At 40.8% G+C, this 19051-nt stretch overlaps 1 protein-coding gene across 10 annotated transcripts in view; it reads left to right on the forward strand.

Annotated features, from left to right (window-relative positions):
* The window catches only part of OSBPL6 (oxysterol binding protein like 6), a 200840-nt gene that overhangs the window by 72868 nt on the left and 108921 nt on the right, over positions 1-19051 (forward strand). Inside the window, exon 2 of one of the 10 annotated variants that reach the window (XM_087861747.1) lies at positions 14564-14743. The exons of the other annotated variants lie outside the window; for them this stretch is intronic. The gene's annotated coding sequence lies outside the window, so the exon portion shown is untranslated. The remainder of the gene's footprint in view (positions 1-14563; positions 14744-19051) is intronic. 10 annotated transcript variants of the gene reach the window in all.

Here is a 19051-nt window from a genome sequence, read left to right on the forward strand (position 1 = left end):
TGAAAGGGTTAATGAAAGAAAGAAAACTTAGAAGAGCGTAAGCCACATCCTACACTCTACTAGTAGATAGAGCTTATGTAAATATGGACTGTGTACTATCTGAAGTGTTTGACAGATTTACAGGCTTCCTAGGAGGCAGAGAAAAGTGAAAATCCGAGGAAAAGAACACTGGCCAGGAAACGCAAGGCCGAGAGAAGTACCGTGGTGGTGATAGATTAATAAACAAGAAATTATTGAACACATACTGTGTATAAGACTGTGCCTGGCACTTAAGGTCATAGAAGGATTTAAAACAACCAAGGACTTTACATTTTAAGTTAGACCAGATATAAATTTAAGCAAAATATAAAATTGTCAAGTAATTGAAAAAAGTACAAATGAGGTGTCAGAAGGTGGTGTATGATTTATTGCCAAATGAAGAGTGCTGCCAGTGAACTGATTTTCTCCAGTAACATCCAAACTCCATCACAGCGAGGACCACAAATGGCATGCTTGCAGTGGTTAGTATAGCGGTAGGCATTCATTAATTAATCAAGGTGAGGGAACACTGAACTTTTTAAAGTAAGGATGGTGTTTTTTGCTTGCTGTTTGAAAGGTGTAACTTATGTACAATAAAGTATGCAAATCTTAAGTGTAGGCTCACTTAATTCTCTCTCTCTGTGTCTATGCATAAAACCATCTCCAGATGAAGATCGAGAACATTTCTAGCACACTGGAAGGTTCTGTCACACCTCTTTCAGTCTGTACTGCCCAGTAATAGCTGCCATTCTGACTGCTGTCACAGCACTTAAATTCAACCAGTCTTTGAACTTCAGGCACATGGAATTATATAGCGGTCCTCTTTGTGTTGAGATTTGTCCACGTTATTGCTTGCTGTTGCAAGCGTCAGTAGTTCATTCTTGTTCACTTCTGTGTATTAGTCTTAATGGGCATTTGGCTTATTTCAGGTTTGGTGCTAGTAGGAATACAGCTGCTATGAACATATTCAGCTTTGTCTTTTGATGGACGTAAGCACTCACTTCTCTTGAGCACCTGTCCAGTGGGATTGGCGGGTCAGAGAGTATTACTACCTTTAGCAGATAGTGTCAGACATTTTCCCAAAGTGGTCATCCCACCTTACATTCCCCCCAGCGATGTAAAATAATTTGAATACAGATTCTAAATTGTTTTTATAGGTTTCAGTAAAGTTCATTATAACCCAAGGAAGGGAGAGAATGCATTTTTCTCAGTGTTAGTATTGCTCATATTTCCAGACTCTAAGCTCTCGGGGCCAGAGCACAACATAGGCATTCAGTCAGTATTTGAGTGGATCCTGAGATAGGTCCATAGTTTAGGAAGGAAGGTGAATATGACAGCAGAGCCTAGTGGCAACCAGTTATTGAATTCTGACCTTTACAGATATCAAGGCTCTCAGCTTTATCCCTTGCCAGTTTCATGATGTCATTCTTTCTACAATTCTAAAGGAGTCTGCTCTGTGCCAACAAGTCTTGTCCTACTGTCGCTGCTGAATAAATTTAAGGCTGTCCAGCAAGGCCCCTAGTAACACAGTTGCTGGTCCAGAATGGGTTGGTGACTGAGTGGGACAGGTTTGTGGACTACACGGTGGTAAGGGGAGCCTATGATAGGGCCTTGCAGCACAGTTGGGGGTGGGCTCAGGTCAGGTCTATACCAGGAAAGTACAGGAAGCAGGCAGGAAATGCTTTCCAAGAAATTCTTCTGTTTGGTTCTCTTATCAAGGAATAGGAAGAACCACCAAGTCTGACCAGGGATAATTTGAGTCTGGAAATATGTACAGTGTGACTGTTGGGGAAAGCTGCTTTAAAAGCTTACATTGGGGGATGCCTGGGTGGCTCAGTCGGTTAAACATCTGCCTTCGGCTCGTGTCATGATGCCAGGGTCCTGGGCTCGAGCCCCGCAGAGCCCCGCATGAGGCTTCCCACTCAGCGGGGAGCCTGCTTCTCCCTCTGCTCCCTGCCCCCCCCCCACCTGTGCTCTTTCTTTTTCTGTCAAATAAATAAAATCTTTAAAAATACATAAAATAAATAAAAGCTAATATTGGGTACCTCCTACGTACCAGGTATTCTTCTTTCCTCGTCATTATAGCCCTATGCAATGGGTACTCTTAGAGGCCCATTTCACAGATACGGAAACCAAGGAACAGAGAGAAGACATAACTCTCCCACAGTCATGCAGCTAGAGAATGGGAGAGCAGGATTTGAATCTAGAAGCTTCCAGAGGCTGGGTTCTTAGCCACTCACTGCACAACAGCTGCCTATTAGGGTACTTTAAACTTTTAAATTCATAGTCTTTATTTCTAGGAACCTCGTAAAAGTTGGGTATATGAAATGAGCATTTCACAGATTTTTACATGTCATTTCTCCCTGGGATGGCAAACTTGTAGTCTGAAGAAATTTGACATGTAGAAGTATTAGAATAATCCAATGATCTCAGTTTTTGAAAAGAAAAATTTTAACCTAGTATTAGTTGATCTGTATCAGAAGGCCTGTAAATTAGCAGCCAGACATACTATTCAATAACGTGTCTGTATTTTTGCATAAACTATGGTGTATGCCATGAGAACTAAAGAATAATTCTGAAATCCAGAAATTTGAGAGCTAAAAAACCATTTACCAGTTGAGCGTCTGCCGTGTGGTACGTGCAGTACTAGGTCCTGGACACGTATTATCTGTAATCTCCAAAGCAACTTGAACTAGGTTTCATTAGATCCCAGATCCCCACTTTTCAGATGAGGAAGTCGAGGATCAGAAAAGCCGAATAACCTGCCCAGTTTCATAGCTAGAAAGCATCACCACGGGAATTTGAACTAAGCCTGTTTGACTCCAAGACCCACGCTCTTTCCGTGATACCACGCTCTTCCACTTATGCCCAAAGGAAGCACTCAATTTCAAGGAAGTTGCTGCTCTGTGATAACATAGTTCACCGTGCTATCCCCATCCATTTTTTTTTTAATCAGTCTATGGCATCAAATTAAATTTCCAGAAGAACAGTTTTTGAATTGTAATGGCATTGTTCCCTGTCTCAACATTTTAAAATGTATTCTGATTTTACTGACAATACTATCTATCTAAATACAGGGAACTTCAGTCGTAAGAATGCTAATAGACCTGATTTAGTTGTCAGACTTTTTTGTGGTCTCATGAGCAAACAAGTAAGTTACTGTGGAAACCATATAGAAACCTAGATGAATTGATACGGTAAGAGGCCTAAGAAATGGGGCAGCTTGAAATAATTTCATCAAAGTAGCATAGGGGATAAAAGAGAATGACTTAAAGAGAAATTAGGCCAGGGTTATTCAGTTAAGTCATAGATACAGATTATACAAATCATATATTTGTTTAGAGTCTGTTTTATCATTTAAACCATTGTGTAATTCATAACGATATCACTGTCAATGTTTACCTAATTTGTTAACCTAAATTTTTAACCTTATTCTGACCTCCATTTGCATGTGGTGGTAGATTTGTACTTTAAAAGAGTATATGTAATAGTCATTTTAAAGGCAAGTCAGATAAAATGGAGTCTCCTGGTATCTGCCCCAGGGATTCAGTTGCCATTCCAGTAATCCAAGAGACGCCAGCAACATGATATTGGAGAACGAATGTTCCAAATGTCATTGATACAAAAGCCATATCAGGTAGAGCACCCAACAGAAATTTCCCATTAGCACGACTCTGAGTCGGGCCATCCCAGTGAGAGCGTTCTTTCATGTGGGGTTAGGGCTTAGGTCATGTATTCTTTGCAGGATTGGGGGCTTAGGAAAATTACTGATGTCTAGGAGTGCGTATGAGAACTCATTTATGTAACTGCTTGTAAACTGAGGAGGCAGAGCCATGTCCTCTGTGAACGCAGGACTGCAGACAGTAGGCAGCTGTCGAGTGGTCTGGCGAGAACATACGGATCGGCACAGCCCTGCGGCATCACCCCAGACTGAAGTCAGCCTCTCCTTTGTGATCCAATAAGCGTTTGAATGAATGCCATCCAAGTGGCCTGTTAGGGCTCGTGAACCGCTGCCCGAGCAGTATCAGACTGCCAGGGTTTTGGGGTTCTTTGGTTACTGTTTCTTTCTCTTGGCATTTGTGGGTTCTGTTATGGGTCAGATTTTCTGATTTTTGCATTTTGGTCCTTGAATATTTAGAGTGTAAGGCGTATTGGACATGATGATTAAAATGATTATTATATACATAGGTCTTGAGAGCTCTTTAACCAAAGCCCAGAGGCGACCAGTATTTTGAGCCTGTAAGCAGAGGAAACACAGGATCAGCGAGCCTCTGTGTTCTCTAACTTGAAAGTACATTATCAGTTGCATGAGTAGGAGGGAAGCTTTTAGCGCACCACTGTTAGTCGTCGTTGGCAAGTCACTGGATGGTAAATGTGAATGGCGGTTTCTTTGCCCTAGGAGTGGCATTAAAATTCTCATTTCTCAACTTCATGAGAAAACAAGTCTTGCTGCATATCTTTTAAACTGAAGCCTTTGTTCCTTCAAAGTCATTCTGTTCCTGTCCATTTGGTTCCCGTGGCCGGTCACAACGAGCTTTACCACACTTCAGCAAAAAGTCTGAGTGCCGGCCATTGCAGGTGTGCCCATGGTGCGGTTGGGCTTATGAATATGAGCCAGATGTGAGCATTGCCCTCAAAGAACATCCAGTCTGGGGAAGAAAAGACACATGTCTCAAGAACTCTGATCAAGATGGACTGAGGAAAGTCCATGAGGTACTGAGCAAGGATTGTGAAAGTTAAGAACTGGAGGATTCCTTCTAGCTAAGCCATAGGAAATGTCTCCCTGTCACCCACACAGGGTGTAAAGGAAGGGTGGGATTGAGATCTTGGAGATGGAAGGGGAGACTGTTTTAGTTAGAGGAAACACACACACTGGGTAAAGAGTGGGTACATCTGGGGGAAATTACTAGGAGTTCTGTTGCGTTGAAGATTTCAAGAAGCCTGTCGTGGAAGATAGAGTTAGAAAGTCAGTTGGGGTTGGGTCATGGGGACCTTTCACGCTAGGATAAGGAATCGGGGTTTATTCTCTCTTTTCTTCATTTCAAACTCTAACACAAGTGTGTGACTTTACAGTCTGATTATTAAGTGTGATTATTAGTAGAAAGTAAAGTGATCCTTTTGGCAGTTTGTGGGAAAATACAAAAATTGTGTTGCACAGTGGTATGGGTCAGAATGGCTTTTTTAGGCTGAAAATTTTCCCCAGAGGCAGTGCTAAATATATCCCATAGCCCTGTCACTACGGTGGAAGTCAGCTACGTCCCACAGCCCTTATTTTGGTTCCTCCTTAGGTTAAACAATGTGAGGATCTATATTTCATGGGCTTTTTGTTTTTTTGTTTTTTGCCAGGTAGGTGGTGCTAAAATGCCTAATACCCCATTTCTCTGGCAAGCAAGCTGGTTTGTTTGAAATATGAGTCATTAAGCTCCTTTATCTTTCCTCCCAATTTCCTACTTTGCATTTTCCCTTCATATTGGGCACTTTGTAAGCAGTGAGGTGGCTCATTGATTTGCTGCCCATAAAAGAGCAGCCCTGGTCTTTTTTCTATTCAAAAGAATTATTATAGTCTACCTGTGATGTGCCTTGGAAATATTCTGAGCTGGTATTTTTAGCTATTGGAGGCTAACAGGAAAAAAATCTGAATTTTATCAGTTAGGATAGAAACACTTTTCAATTGATAAAAACATTAGTGAAAAGGGCTATCTTTGTTAGTGCTCTCTGGCTGATTAACTCTGTTGACTAAAGCTTGAGGCTTATATGGCAAGGTCAATTAGGTCTACTCTGTGGTTATCTCTCAGAACCTCTGGTCCTGGCCATTGATCTCAAAAATAATTATAATAATAGCAAGCACTTACATAGCTTTAAGTGCTATACATATAAACTCACTTAATTTTCAGAATAATCCTAAATAGTAGGTATTATTACTGTCTCCGTCTTTACAGATCATGAAATTGAAAAGCTGTGTGATTAGCCCAGGGTCCCATTGCTGGTTACCGGCTGAGCCAGGATTTGAATATAGACACTTGGGTTCCTGAGTCTTTACTCTTGATTTCATTAAAAGCCAAGGACACCAGTAAGAATGTCCCCAGACTTAAGTAAACACAGTATGTGTCTTAACATTTAAGGCCATTTATTTTGTATGGCAGAAAGCTTTGATTTAAGAAATTTCACACCACGAGCGCCTGGGTGGTTCAATCGGTTAAGCATCTGCCTTCGGCTCAGGTCATGATCCCAGGGTCCTGGGATCGAGTCCTACATCGGGCTCCCTGCTCGGCGGGGAGCCTGCTTCTCCCTTTTCCATCTGTATGATGCTCCCTGTGCTTGTGCTCTCTCCCTCTTTCTCTCTGAAACAAATAAAATCTTTTTCAAAAAAGAAGAAAGAAATTTCAGACCAGTGTTATGATACATAGACACCAGAAATCTATTCAGCATCTTTTGTCGCCCACGCATACATAGCTAGACTCCTGGGCGAGGCTGCACGGTGGTGACATTTGAGACCTGAGCCAGGACTTCAAGGATGTTCAGGTGTTCAACAGGCAGACAAGAGCACCATAGGTACAGGGAACAGCACGTGGAAAAGCTCAGAGGTGAGGTGGCATTCAGTGTGTATGTTTGGTGGAAAATAGGGTGTCCAGGTATCTGAAGCAGGGTGGAAGCCAAGCAGAGTGACAAAGACGCAGTGTAAGGCTGCAGGTTGTACCCTGCAGAGTTCACCTCGTCCTCTCTGACGGTGACTTTCGTTTTGATCAAGGACTCACAAATTTTTATACCCAGTGTCAGAGGCTTCCCAGGTGTTCTGATGCTCACCTGTAGGTCCATAGACCCCTTTCCCCCAAGCAATAGAGGCTAATCGAGAATCAAGAATAACATAGTCAAATATATGCTTCAAGAAAGGGGAGGACTCTGATGGCCACGAAAGTGCCTGTGGGGGGGGGGGGGGGAGTGGTAGGAAGTAGAGACATCAGGAGGCAGGTGCCCGTAACCAAGGCTGGAGATGGCCGAGATGGCCGAAGAGCGATGTTGGGGGAAGATAACGTGGGAAATGGAAGTGAGCGGACTTGGGGTGAGCTACATGGGAAGGTTGCAGATGAAGTAGCTAGAAGAAACTGCAGTTTTCTAGCTTGGTTTGAGGCTAGGTAGTGATATCACTAAGGAAAGCTGGAGACAAGAAAAGGCAAGGATAGACAAAGGGGCAAGGGTAGAAAGGTAAGGGGCTTGATTTTCAGACCCACTGCGTTTCAGGCGCCCGTGATATATTCCACGGACAGTTGGAAATGCAGTCTGGAGAAGAAGTCAGCATTGGAGAGAGACTTAGCCATCTCCCTAGCAAAGGGTAGGTTGAAGCCCTCGGAGTTAGGAGTTAAACAGGGCTGCCCCGGGGGAGCCAGGGAAGAGGAGGGCACTGGAGGAGCAGCAGTGAGGCTGGCCGGGGCAAAGGGCACTGGGGAGAGCAGCAGCAGCGGCGCACCGAGCGTTTCCCGAGCGCAGGGTCTGTTCCGGACACTGTGCCTGTGTTAGCTTGCTTACTCCTCTGACACCCCCGTGACGGAGTCACACTTTCCACGTGAGGAACCCGAGTCACCTTCAGTGGTGAATTAGTGGTGAGCATCAGTGAGCCGGCGATAGTGAATTAAGCTTGCTTTTCTCATAACTCTTTTCTAGACTTAAATATAGATGGGTAAGCTTTGATGACAGTATTTCCTTACTTTCCCCCCTGGTTCTGTGAAGTAAATATAGTATGATCATCAGAATTCATGAAGGAAGCCTGATCTGAGACTTCCATAAATTTCTGAATTCCCTGGCTTTCTCTCACGTGAATATTCTGTTAGGATTCTTGCATTTCGTAATATATTCTTAGTTAATAGATTAAGCTTTCCCTGAAGTTTTTTCTCCCAGTGAATGAGCATTTTGGGCCTTGGATGGAGCACTTCCTGAAATGGTTTCATGAGTCACATTTTCATGTTTCCTCTTAGAATAGACATTGGGCTCATTCTTAGTGGTGATCTGAGATTTCACCAAACTCTACATCCCATTCTAATCTACCCACACTTGTCTTCTTTCCTTACGTGCATCGCTTCCTCAGAACCTCTCCACTTTCTTTTCCTTTTTATCACTACCCTAGCAGTAGAGATTTTCTTTGGAGCCCATTTTCTCAGAGTCATTTTTTTGCGTCAGTTCATCAGTTATGTACTTTGAGGAACAAAAAACAATGAAATCACACCAAGTTGCCACAGCTGGGCTATCTGCTCAGCTGGGGTCAGCAAGCTATAGTCCAAGGACTGAACACTATCCACCACTTTTTTGTAAGGGAAGTTTTGCTGGAAGGAATGTAGCCTTGCTCGTTCATTTGCATATTGCCTCCAGCTGCTTGCCTTCTGCAATGGCAAAGTTGATTAGTTGCAACTGCATGACCCACAAAACCTAAAATGTTTACGGATTTGGACCTTAACAGAAGAAGTACTAACTCTTGCTCTGTAGCATACCACTTTTGGAGGATCAGAATATGTCCAAAGCATATTTATAGTGCTTTACAGGTTTTTTCTTTTCTTTTCTTTTTTTTTTAAGATTTATCCATTTATTTGAAAGAGAGAGTGAGCAAGTGGGGGGAGGGTCAGAGGGAGAGAGAGAATCCTGAAGCAGATTCCCTGCTGAGCGCAGGGCCCCCATGACCGGAGCTGAAATCAAGAATTGACCATTTAACCAAGTGAGCCACCCAGGCAACTCCATATAGTGCTTTAGAATTTTATTTTACTCATCTGATTAATAGAACCATTGAGTAGCTTCTGTAATATTTGTTTTTTGGATATAAAACGGACATTGTCAAGTAAATAATAAAATTGAAGACTCCTTTAAGTAATATATAATCAGAATTCTTACCTGTATAATCAGTCATCTGAATTTTTGTCAGCATTGACAAAACCATTAAATTTGGAAAAAGAAATTTTCTTTGAATCTTTAATAGATGCCAGGTCCTTAATTGTGCTTGGCCTTTGGGATTTGGAAAAATATAACACTTTCCCCACCCTCAGAGAAATACATGTCAATTTAGACCAAGTCAGCTATAAACAAACAAAAAATCTGGAAAAATTGGCCTACCTCATAGAAATACAACAGATTGAGAAGATGTGCCGAGTAAAATATTTCCGTTTATTAGCATGTTGACCATATATTACTTCTTCAGTTATGTTTCTGAAAAAATGGTTGTGCTTTATTTCCCACTATTTTGCTAACACAAGAAATGCGTGATGCCAAATAGGATCCCCTTCTGCTCTATCAAATATAAGTTCTTCACATGTCCCTCCTGGATGCCGGCTCTTCCAAGTAGCTCTGCCCTCCTTTGGGGGCTGCTAATATCTTCTGAGGTCCTCTCTTGCCTCTGGGTTCTCTTTCCTCAAATTTCTTCTCCTGGATCAGCCCCACTGATGCATAATCACATGGTTCCCCTGCTCTGAACTCGACTCCTGTTCTCTACAGCCCACCTAGTGAAATCTGGTCCTGTACTAGCATTTAAGACCTTCTACAGAAGTCTTTGTGGAAGGTCTTAAATGTTCCATACCTCCTCTCTGCCTTTCCTCCACCCGACCCCCTCCTTTTTTTTGTACCCTAGACTCGAGTACTGGAATACAGTCTGTGCTTTCTCATCTGTTGATTTTCTTTTCTTTTTAAACATTTTTATTTATTTATTTGACAGAGACAGCCAGCGAGAGAGGGAACACAAGCAGGGGGAGTGGGAGAGGAAGAAGCAGGCTCCCAGCGGAGGAGCCTGATGTGGGGCTCGATCCCATAACGCCAGGATCACGCCCTGAGCCGAAGGCAGACGCTTAATGGCTGCGCCACCCAGGCGCCCCTCATCTGTTGATTTTCATACACTTTTCCTCACTGTTTGCAATGTCCTTCATCCACCTCTGCTTTTGTCCATTTCTTGCCTGAATCTACTTATCTTTCAAATTCCTCCTCGTTTGAGCAATTTCCCCCATCTACTTTCCACCTGCCTCATAAATTCTAAGCTAGAGTGAATATTTTCATGCCATGAATATCCATAACATATTTTCTGGTTTTGTAACTTAAAAAGATTATTCATATACTGTATCCTGTTATCTATGGCTAAACTCTAAATTTCTTTTTTTTTTTTTTAAGTTTTCTTTATGTAAGTAATCTCTACACCCCACATGGGGCTTGAACTCATGAGCCTGAGATCAAGAGTTGCATGCTGTTCTGACTGAGCTAGCCAGGCGCCCCTAAACTAAATTTCTTAAGGGAAGGAGCTTTATTTTTGTTGATTGTTACATTTCTATATTTCTTTAGTGTCTGGTTTTGATGTCTGTATATAATAACTGCACAATTGACGTAGTTTTGAGTGGATAAATTAATCAGTGCTTAATGGCAGATGTGAAAACTCTGTTATGTTGTATCAGATGGTGAATTTTAACTTATTTGATATATGGTAGCAATAATGAGATTAGATAAATTTCTGAATTAAAAATCAGCTGTTCAGTTATTGACAGGAAAACCGCAATAATTGCTGGGTGAAAGTGCCCACAGATCGTGTTTTTCATCTTCAAGAAATTACCCCAGAACAGCTTGTTTTCATAGACTCTATAGGGTTGTAGCATTAAATCTATTCTCCAGGGATTTAGACACCGTGTAGAAATCCTCAGTGTATTTGGGATTATCACAGGTAAGAAGAGAAAAATCAATTTCTTGTCTAAACCCTGTTGTCAGTGCAAAAAACAAAAGAGCAAAATCTTTTTACCAACTAAGATATTTAGTGGAGACAGTAGCCAGAGTAAACAAGATAATGAGAAAAGGTCTTATGCCATAGTTTAGGCTGCAGTTTTCTGGGAAAGCAATTTAGGATGTTTGACCCTAAATAAAGACCAATCCATCTTTGTGAAAATGATGTGGGCATTGAGTCAGCACAACGGGACACCTAATGTACAGAAAATAGTAAAAAATGTCTCATGTCTAAATAAAATCTTTAAAAAAAAGGGGGGGGATGCCTGGGTGGCTCAGTCCTTAAGCATCTGCCTTTGGCTCAGGGCGGGGATTGAGCCCCGCATCAGGCTCCTCCACTGGGAGCCTGCTTCTTCCTCTCCCACTCCCCCTGCCTGTGTTCCCTCTCTCGCTGGCTGTCTCTCTCTCTCTGTCAAATAAATAAATAAAATCTTTTAAAAAAAATGTCTCATCTCTTATTTTTGTTGTGAAATGGACTTTGCTATGTAGACTGCTAACTTTGTGAAAATACTCTTCTACTGGTCTTTCTGTTTTTACTATTATAAGAATCTTTTCTTATAATAGTAAGTCACAGAATGATGGAGCTTGTTTTATCTTGTCTCCATTTTGCATTCTATGCATTAACTTAGTAGCTACACGAGACAGTCTAGTGTTTGATAGAATACATCCTATGCTCTGAGGGGCCCGAATAAGAAATGAGTGGAATGTGTGGGGAGTGTGCTGGACAAGAACATGGTGTATAGTGGGCAAAATTCAGACCGTGGGAGGATTAGTCACACAACTTACAGGAAGAATTCTGTTGCAAAGATAAAGGATCATTTGCTTCCTGAATGAGCCATTCAGAAGGAAACTTTGCCAAATCACTAAACTCCCTGATGAGATTCTGCAGAGGCTCCTACCCAAGTACTGGTTGGTATAGAAGACTTTGTTTGAATCAGCCTTTCCAACCTTTATAATTTCTAATTTATTAATTGCTTAGGTGGAAGGTGTTGGGGCAGCTTTTTGGTCTGCAGAATGTATCGTTAAATTAGAACATGATTCCTTTCATGTGTTACGAAAAAAAGCAGATATAATTTTTTAAAGCATTAATTTTGGTCATAGTTTTAAAAAGAAACAACCTCTTCCCATCTCTGAGTGTATTTTTAACAAGAGCTTTAAGAATTAATCTTCGATATTTGTTGTCACAGGAATAATCAGACTTGAACTTTATAAGCTTTGTACCTTTGGACTTCTGCCCTGCACACAGTTTATGTGTAAAAGAAAAAAACCTGTACAGTTACTTAATTAAATAAAGTTTTGTTGTCACTTGGTTAAACTTCTTGGTTTCTGAATAAAACAATATATTAGCCACCTGCAAATTTGGAATTTGAATGTGATGATATAAATCTTTCTGTCCTAATCAAGTTTTTGAAGCTGAATTAAAATAATTATTCCTAATATTTCTGGCTTTAGTACCTATCAGGGATGATTGACTATATCTGAACCACATGCTGATAGAGTGCTACTCTTTAATCAGAGTGGTCATCTCCCCGCCCCCCCCCCCAAGCTTATAGAAGGCACTACACTTTATTGTGGTTGCTGTCTTTTTGAAAATTGCACAGAATGTCCATTGGAACATTCACTATAGTCTCAGAACAGGCCAAAACTAATTTTATTCTGTGACATTGCATACACAGTGTGTGAAAATACACATTTTTGTGCAAAAGGAACAATAATAGATTAATTTCTTACAAAGTACATACATATAAATAGAAGCATTGTAATTTTCACTTTTACCTCACACTGTGTGCGGGGAACTAAGGTCCAGTCCTTGCTTCTCAGACTCAACCCAGTCTGATAGGGGAGATAAGAGGTATAAGCAAGAGGTAAGACCGAGACAGCTGTGTATGCCAGTAGACTTGACCAAAGTATCAGGTGTGATAAGTTGCTTCTTTTAGCAGAGATCAGTGAAGGCACTGGGGGTTGTGGTTTTGAGCTAGGTTTTGAAGGACATGTAGGCAAAGGAAAAAGAGATGAACGAAGTGGAAAGATGCTCCTCAGGCTGAGGTCTGATATACATAGTCTGGCAACAAAACACGTATGCCATCTGGGAATTCCTTAGGTATGGTCAGCAAGATTCTGCCTTCTTCCTGCCTGTTTTCCTCTCCTCTGCTGCTGTACTGGGGAAACAGAGAGGAAACTATGATTTTACCCCATGGTCATCTGTTCTCTTTTACTTTCCCACTTGCCCTTTCAGGATGGTAAGAGGTTATGGCGAGTAAGACTAGGGAAGAGGAATGGGCGTGGGCGAAAAGAAACTCTAATGTAGTGTGGGGGAGGCGGGGCCCTTTGCCATACTTTTCTTTCTTTTCCTTTTTCACAGCTTGGCAGAGCCCATCATAGAAAAGAGCAAAGAAAAGTGGGGAGGGGATTTCCTGCAGCTGACCATATTCAGTCTGCCTATAATTATGTGGGATTAAAGAGCATGGATTGAGTGGTGTTTGCAGAAAATAAACAGGTATCATGCTGAGCATGCAAAAATAATCTTGATGGACCCTGACTTTAGTTCTAGGCCATCATCACAGTCATCAATTACATCTTATTCAGGACCTGTAAGATGCATGGAATTGTCTTACAACATAGTAGAGATTTTAAAAAACCATTTTTTTGTAGAGCTGTAGGGGGGTTTAAAACACCCACCTTTTTCCCCGGAAGAATGGTACTTACAGGAGCCATCACAGCATAGGATCCTGAGTAGACCTCAATCTTCTTGCTCTTCCGTGAGGTCATCGTCTTTCAGAATACGTGTGTGTGCATTAATTTTTTTCCTTTTCCATAAGTAAAAAGAGAAAAACTAAAACCAAGTGAAAGAAGCAGCTTGAAAAATGATCAAAGCTGGGGAGTGATTTTTAAAGCTACCTTGTGAATAAATGAACCCGCTAGAGAGGTTTATGGCTTGAAGGAAAAAACCGCTGTCATATTTCCGGATCAGAGTTACTCATGTGACTTCTACTTTGGAGTACTTACCAGGTTTTTTTTTCTTTCTCCTCCTCCTCCTCCTCCTTCTTCTTCTTTTTTATTTTGCCTTAAAGTTTAAAGTGAACATTATCTTTTCATAAAATATTCTTTGCCTTCTGAGAAATAATGTCAAGTTGAAAACTATTCTTCGATAGCAGAGTCAGCTCTTTCTGCTGGAGGATTGTTCTGGGAGTTTGGCAGTTGCACTCTGTATGGCAAATTATAGACTATTAATGAGTCTTTATCAGGGCACGGTGATAGTACATTTATATGCTTATGTGGTGAAACCACTTCATACTTACTGGTTTTAAAAACTAAGGTTTAGGGGCACCTGGGTGGCTCACTCAGTTAAGCATCTGACTTGATATTGGCTCAGGTCTCGATCTCATGGTTGTAAGTTCAAGCCCTGCATTAGGCTCTGTGCTGGGTGTGGAACCTACTTAAATAAATAAATAAATAAATAAATAAATAAATACTAAAGTTTACATTTAATTGGAGGATTAAACATGTTTCTGGAAAATATGCTTTGTCCCCTTTTAGAAAATATTTGTTATATAAATTTAGAGTTTTCTTACTCCAGACTCTGGATAAGATGTCAGTTATGAATGTTACTGATGGCTGGCGGGTTCAGTGGCTGCATCTTTGAGATTCCATAAGACTGAGCAAAGGAGGTAAAACCTGAGACACCATCCCTTATGAATTTTGTCCTCAAAAGATAAATTGGAAGGAATTTCCCGATTGGTCATCTGCAGCCCCCTGAGAAGCTCATGAAAGTTCTGCGGGGTTGTACTGTATGAGTGTAATCTCTCTTTTTCAGTTCTGCCCCTTGCCACAAAACAGCAAGAGAAAGAAATCAAGGAGCCACTCCTGTCATCGACCATATCACCCTAGACAGACTGAGTCCCAGGGAAAATAGCTGCTGGCATTTGAGGATAAACCACTTTGAACAGCTTTTACCTTAATGCTGACCTGGAAGGCTTTGACTCCTGGTTACAAGGTGAGTTAGGAGAACACAAGCTTAAGATCAGGAACAGGGTTAGATTAGGCAGTGCTTAATAACAGCAAAAGATTAGTGAGACATTACCAGATCACAGGAAGGTGTTTCTTTATATATTCTTTAATGTGTATATCAGACCAAAAAGTAATATGTAGTAATCCTGGTTGTGTTTAGGCATCTTGAGAAAAAGTTCTGCTGGATTTTTTTTTTTTTTTTTTTAAGGATAGGAAGTAGAAAAACGTATCAAAATATTTGTTAATCTTTTTCTATCTGCAGCCTGACATCATGTAGAATTGACACCACCCTTCCCTTCTGGAGTAATAAAGCTGCAGATATAAGCCTACAAAATGAAATGTTAACCCTGCTTGAATTATATACATATATTCACACACATGCATGCACGCACACATTCTGAAAATGCATCCACTTTTTATAATCTTTCATAGAAAACAAGTAGCTGATTTTCTTCTTTTCCCAAGAGATTGAAATAACTAACATGGTATCAGCAGTGCTTACTATGGGGGCCCCTTGTCATCTTTGATATTTGCAGTTACTATTTTCAGAGCCACTTCACATGCGCTATATGATATCTTAGGCTCAGTGACTTTGGTCTTCACTATTTGGACACATTCCTCCCAGTTATACAAAACTTTCTACTTTCTTGAGATGAGTGACACCCAGAGTAGGGGGGTGTACCAGTAGAGTTCTTGGGGGCTTTCACAAGCTGTGTGTCCTCTACTCAAACTCTTATTTGCCCTGGGGCGCGGGGTGGTGGTGGTGATAATTTAGACATCTGTAATTTGGGAAACACCCCAAATCTGCTGATACTGCTCCTACCCTTTCCTTGCATGGACTGGTTCCTCTTGGTAGAGCAGAAACCAAGGCTCAATAATTTAGTGTAATAATCATAGTTATATAAGAAGCTTTCTGTTTATTACTGCATTATTTAAAATTACACTTTAGAGCAGAGCTTGCAAACCAGCAGCCCATGGGTCAAATATTAGACTATAATCTTTTAACCTGTGAACATTTTCTTTTTTAAAATGTAATTAATTGCCAACATTGGACAATCTGGAAACTTCACAGAAAAATCAGACACGTAGCTTCTCTTGGAAGATTAAAAATCTGGTCTTGTTACTATGCCAAGGACTGAAGTTTGCTAATCTTTATGATGCCCGAAGTATTTAATGCAGCCAGCCTTACAGATTTCTGTTACCTGCCTCGGTGCCTGTAGGCTTCTGCCATCAAGTTTCCTGCTTTAGGCATCAGTTTCTTTTCTCCTTTCATGAAGTTACTTCCACGTGCTTTACACATGACATGCTGTTAGTCTTTATTCTTGTTTGGCATTTTATTACTTTATATAAAATATGTGTTTTTTTAAAATGGTGGTTTTCTGAGGTTAAGCTCACCCCTCCCAGACCAGCCTAAGAAGAGGGAAGACTTTTCCAGAATCACAATGGTATTGCTCTTAGTTTGGAAATCTGATTTGCATAGTGATGAGGTTAGAATCATTCTTTCTAGACCTTGAGGTTGTCATTTCAGAGTGATATTTTATGACCCCAGAGGTCCAGCTCCTGATCTTACTGTTTTCGTCCCTGGGAGGCAAAAGTGATTCAGTAATTTGGCCTCTTTTTGAATGACACGCATAGGGATTAGAGTCCATGTACTAGCCCCCTATTCAATCCAGACATCAGAGTGATTCAGTGTGCCATCTACACTTGTAGAACTTTTGACCTTGAGAAATCTCACCATCAGAATCAGATGTACCTTCAAGCACAGTCGGTTGTAGTCAATCACAAATTGTCTCTTTCTGCGTCTTTGATCGCTGTGTATTGTTGGAAGCTGAACTAGTTACAGGGATGTTCCTATTAATTTGATATTGAATCAAGCTTTTATACGGTAATAAAGAAATTTAACCACAAAGGCATTTCAAATCATAGGGTCCTTTTCTGTCCACATTAGCTAAACCCAAACACTAATTACTTGATCGGAGTTTACAGATGGAAGAAACTGACTCAATCCCCAAACAGCAGTTCTTGTACCAACAACTCATTTACCTTCTAACTAGTACTGCCTGTTACTTTAAGTAGATTTTAGGCCTCAGGATATCCACTTTTAATGTTGAAGCAGACAAGACAGAAGGCCAGCAGGTTTGGATGTTTATTTTGGGTAGTTTAGGGTCCTGGCTGCATTACTTTGCTCTGTCTCAGGAAATTTTCTAGGCCAGTGTTGCCTAGGATCTCCTGATACTTGACCACAAGCAGAGATGAAATGTACAGGAGTCCCTTTGACCATCAGATTTAAGTTCATGGGAATAAAGTAAATGGAAATTTGTTCTCACACACATTTGCTGAGTTGTGAGTTGACTACGAGACAGAAATTAAACTCTTCTTTAAAAGGAAAATGTAGGCGATTAGCATCTCATTTCCTTTACGAAACGTGTTTGTGTTGTTCTTTCAACACAGGAATTAGTTTGTATGCATGTATCCTCAGGAAATATTTCAGAAAGCCCCCTTTATCTCATTTTCTCGGAGTTCCTGTTATTACTTCCCCATTCCCTCTTACTTAACCAAGATGGAAAAAATGGAGTAGGGAGTGCTTAGAAGCCATTAAGGACCTATAAAACAGGTTGAAATGCCGTGAAAAAGGGAAACTCAGTAAATCAGCTAACCAGTCAGCAAATATAACATGGATAGAGGAGAAAGTGTGTTCAGCTCTTTGCTGATGTTTGCTCCGTTTTATCTGTTTTGAAGCTTGTGAGATTCCTCCCTCAGGTAGTAGAAATGGAGACAATATCCAATGAGAATTGGCAATGCCCATGGATGTCATTTTACCTGCCCTTTTTTTCCTCTTCTGGGCTTCTCCTCCTCTTCCGTCTCTCAGGTTGAAGGAGGTCTCTTCTCAACAGGCATCTCATTCTGAAGAGGTAAAGGGGCCAGGGGGAAGGTAGCAGGCCGGTAGCCAGGTCTTCTCTAGAGGGAAGAGGAATGAGAGGACTTCAAAATATCCTTCTCACTCCATTGGTAAGAATGGAAACAAAGGACCAGGAGAGAGTCTTTATCCAGGGATAAAGGCTGTGCCCAGACCAGTCCATCCCCATATGTTGTGTTTCTCATTCTGGTAGGTGAGGTTTTAGAAAAATGGTCACCCCCAAATCTGAAAAAATTTGGACCAGCTTTGAAAAGTAAATTGTGTGTTAGACACATATCCAGTAAACGATATGAAGAAGTAATTAAGTGAAAAAAAAAAGTATACTGTTAATATCACAGGTTTTGTAAGTGAATAGTAAGGAAGAAGGAAATTTTGATTTGTCTTGTAAGATTCTTTTCATCTTTTGCTGTTCTTTTAATCTACTTTAAAAAGATACCTTTCATATAGAAAAATTTCAAACTATACAAAAGTAAAGAAAATAAATAGTATAGTGAACTCCCATACACACACACCCAGATTAATTTATCCCTCCTCCTTTTTATTCTGAAGTTATTAGAAGTAGACATCGGGATTCCTGGGTGGCTCAGTGGGTTAAGCATCTGCCTTCGGCTCAGGTCATGATCCCGGGATCCTAGGATTGAGCCTGGCATCGGGCTCCCTGCTCAGCAGGGAGCCTGCTTCTCCCTCTCCCTCTGCGTGCTGCTCCCCCTGCTTGTGCTTTCTCTCTCTGACAAACAAATAAATAAATAAAATCTTTAGAAGTAGACATCATGTATTTGGATCAACTAATATTTGACCCTGAAATACAGTCATCCAGGAAAAGCAGAGTACATGCTTTTGATAGACAGTTTCAGAGTTGATACTTGAGTTTCTTCAGAGGGTGATCAAAGATATTTCTTTGTTTATTTTTAGGGGAAGAGTTCCCTTTTTCCTTGAGTATCATAAATTTATGGATTTTAAAAATATTTGTTATGTTTTAATTAATTGCAGTGATTTTTTTTTCCTGGATGCTCAAGTAATATCTTTTTGTTCATTGGGATTCCTTTCCAGTTGGCTCCTGTGTATACATATAGAAAAGAGAGCCTGTCATAAAAGAATCCCAATGAATTTTCACAAACTGACCATTTCCATGTTATCAGCAATCAGTTCAAGATACGGAACATCCTGGAAGCACTCCTGTCCCATTAATTTCTTAACCCTGCTTTTCGGTACCAACAGGATGCCCCAAGCTCCTCTTGTACATTTCATATCTCAGTCTAAGTATCAGCCATTCCAAGTAGCCCTGGTTCTTTTTGGTAGTTAATGGAATTTAGAAACGACAGTCTAGGTGTTAGGAGGGCTCATTCTTATGGGTTTTCACCGTTTCTCAGCTTTTTC

Source organism: Ursus americanus, chromosome 1 (genome assembly GCF_024610735.1).
Source record: "Ursus americanus isolate L20-20 chromosome 1, mUrsAme1.1.p, whole genome shotgun sequence".
Lineage (NCBI taxonomy): Eukaryota > Metazoa > Chordata > Mammalia > Carnivora > Ursidae > Ursus > Ursus americanus.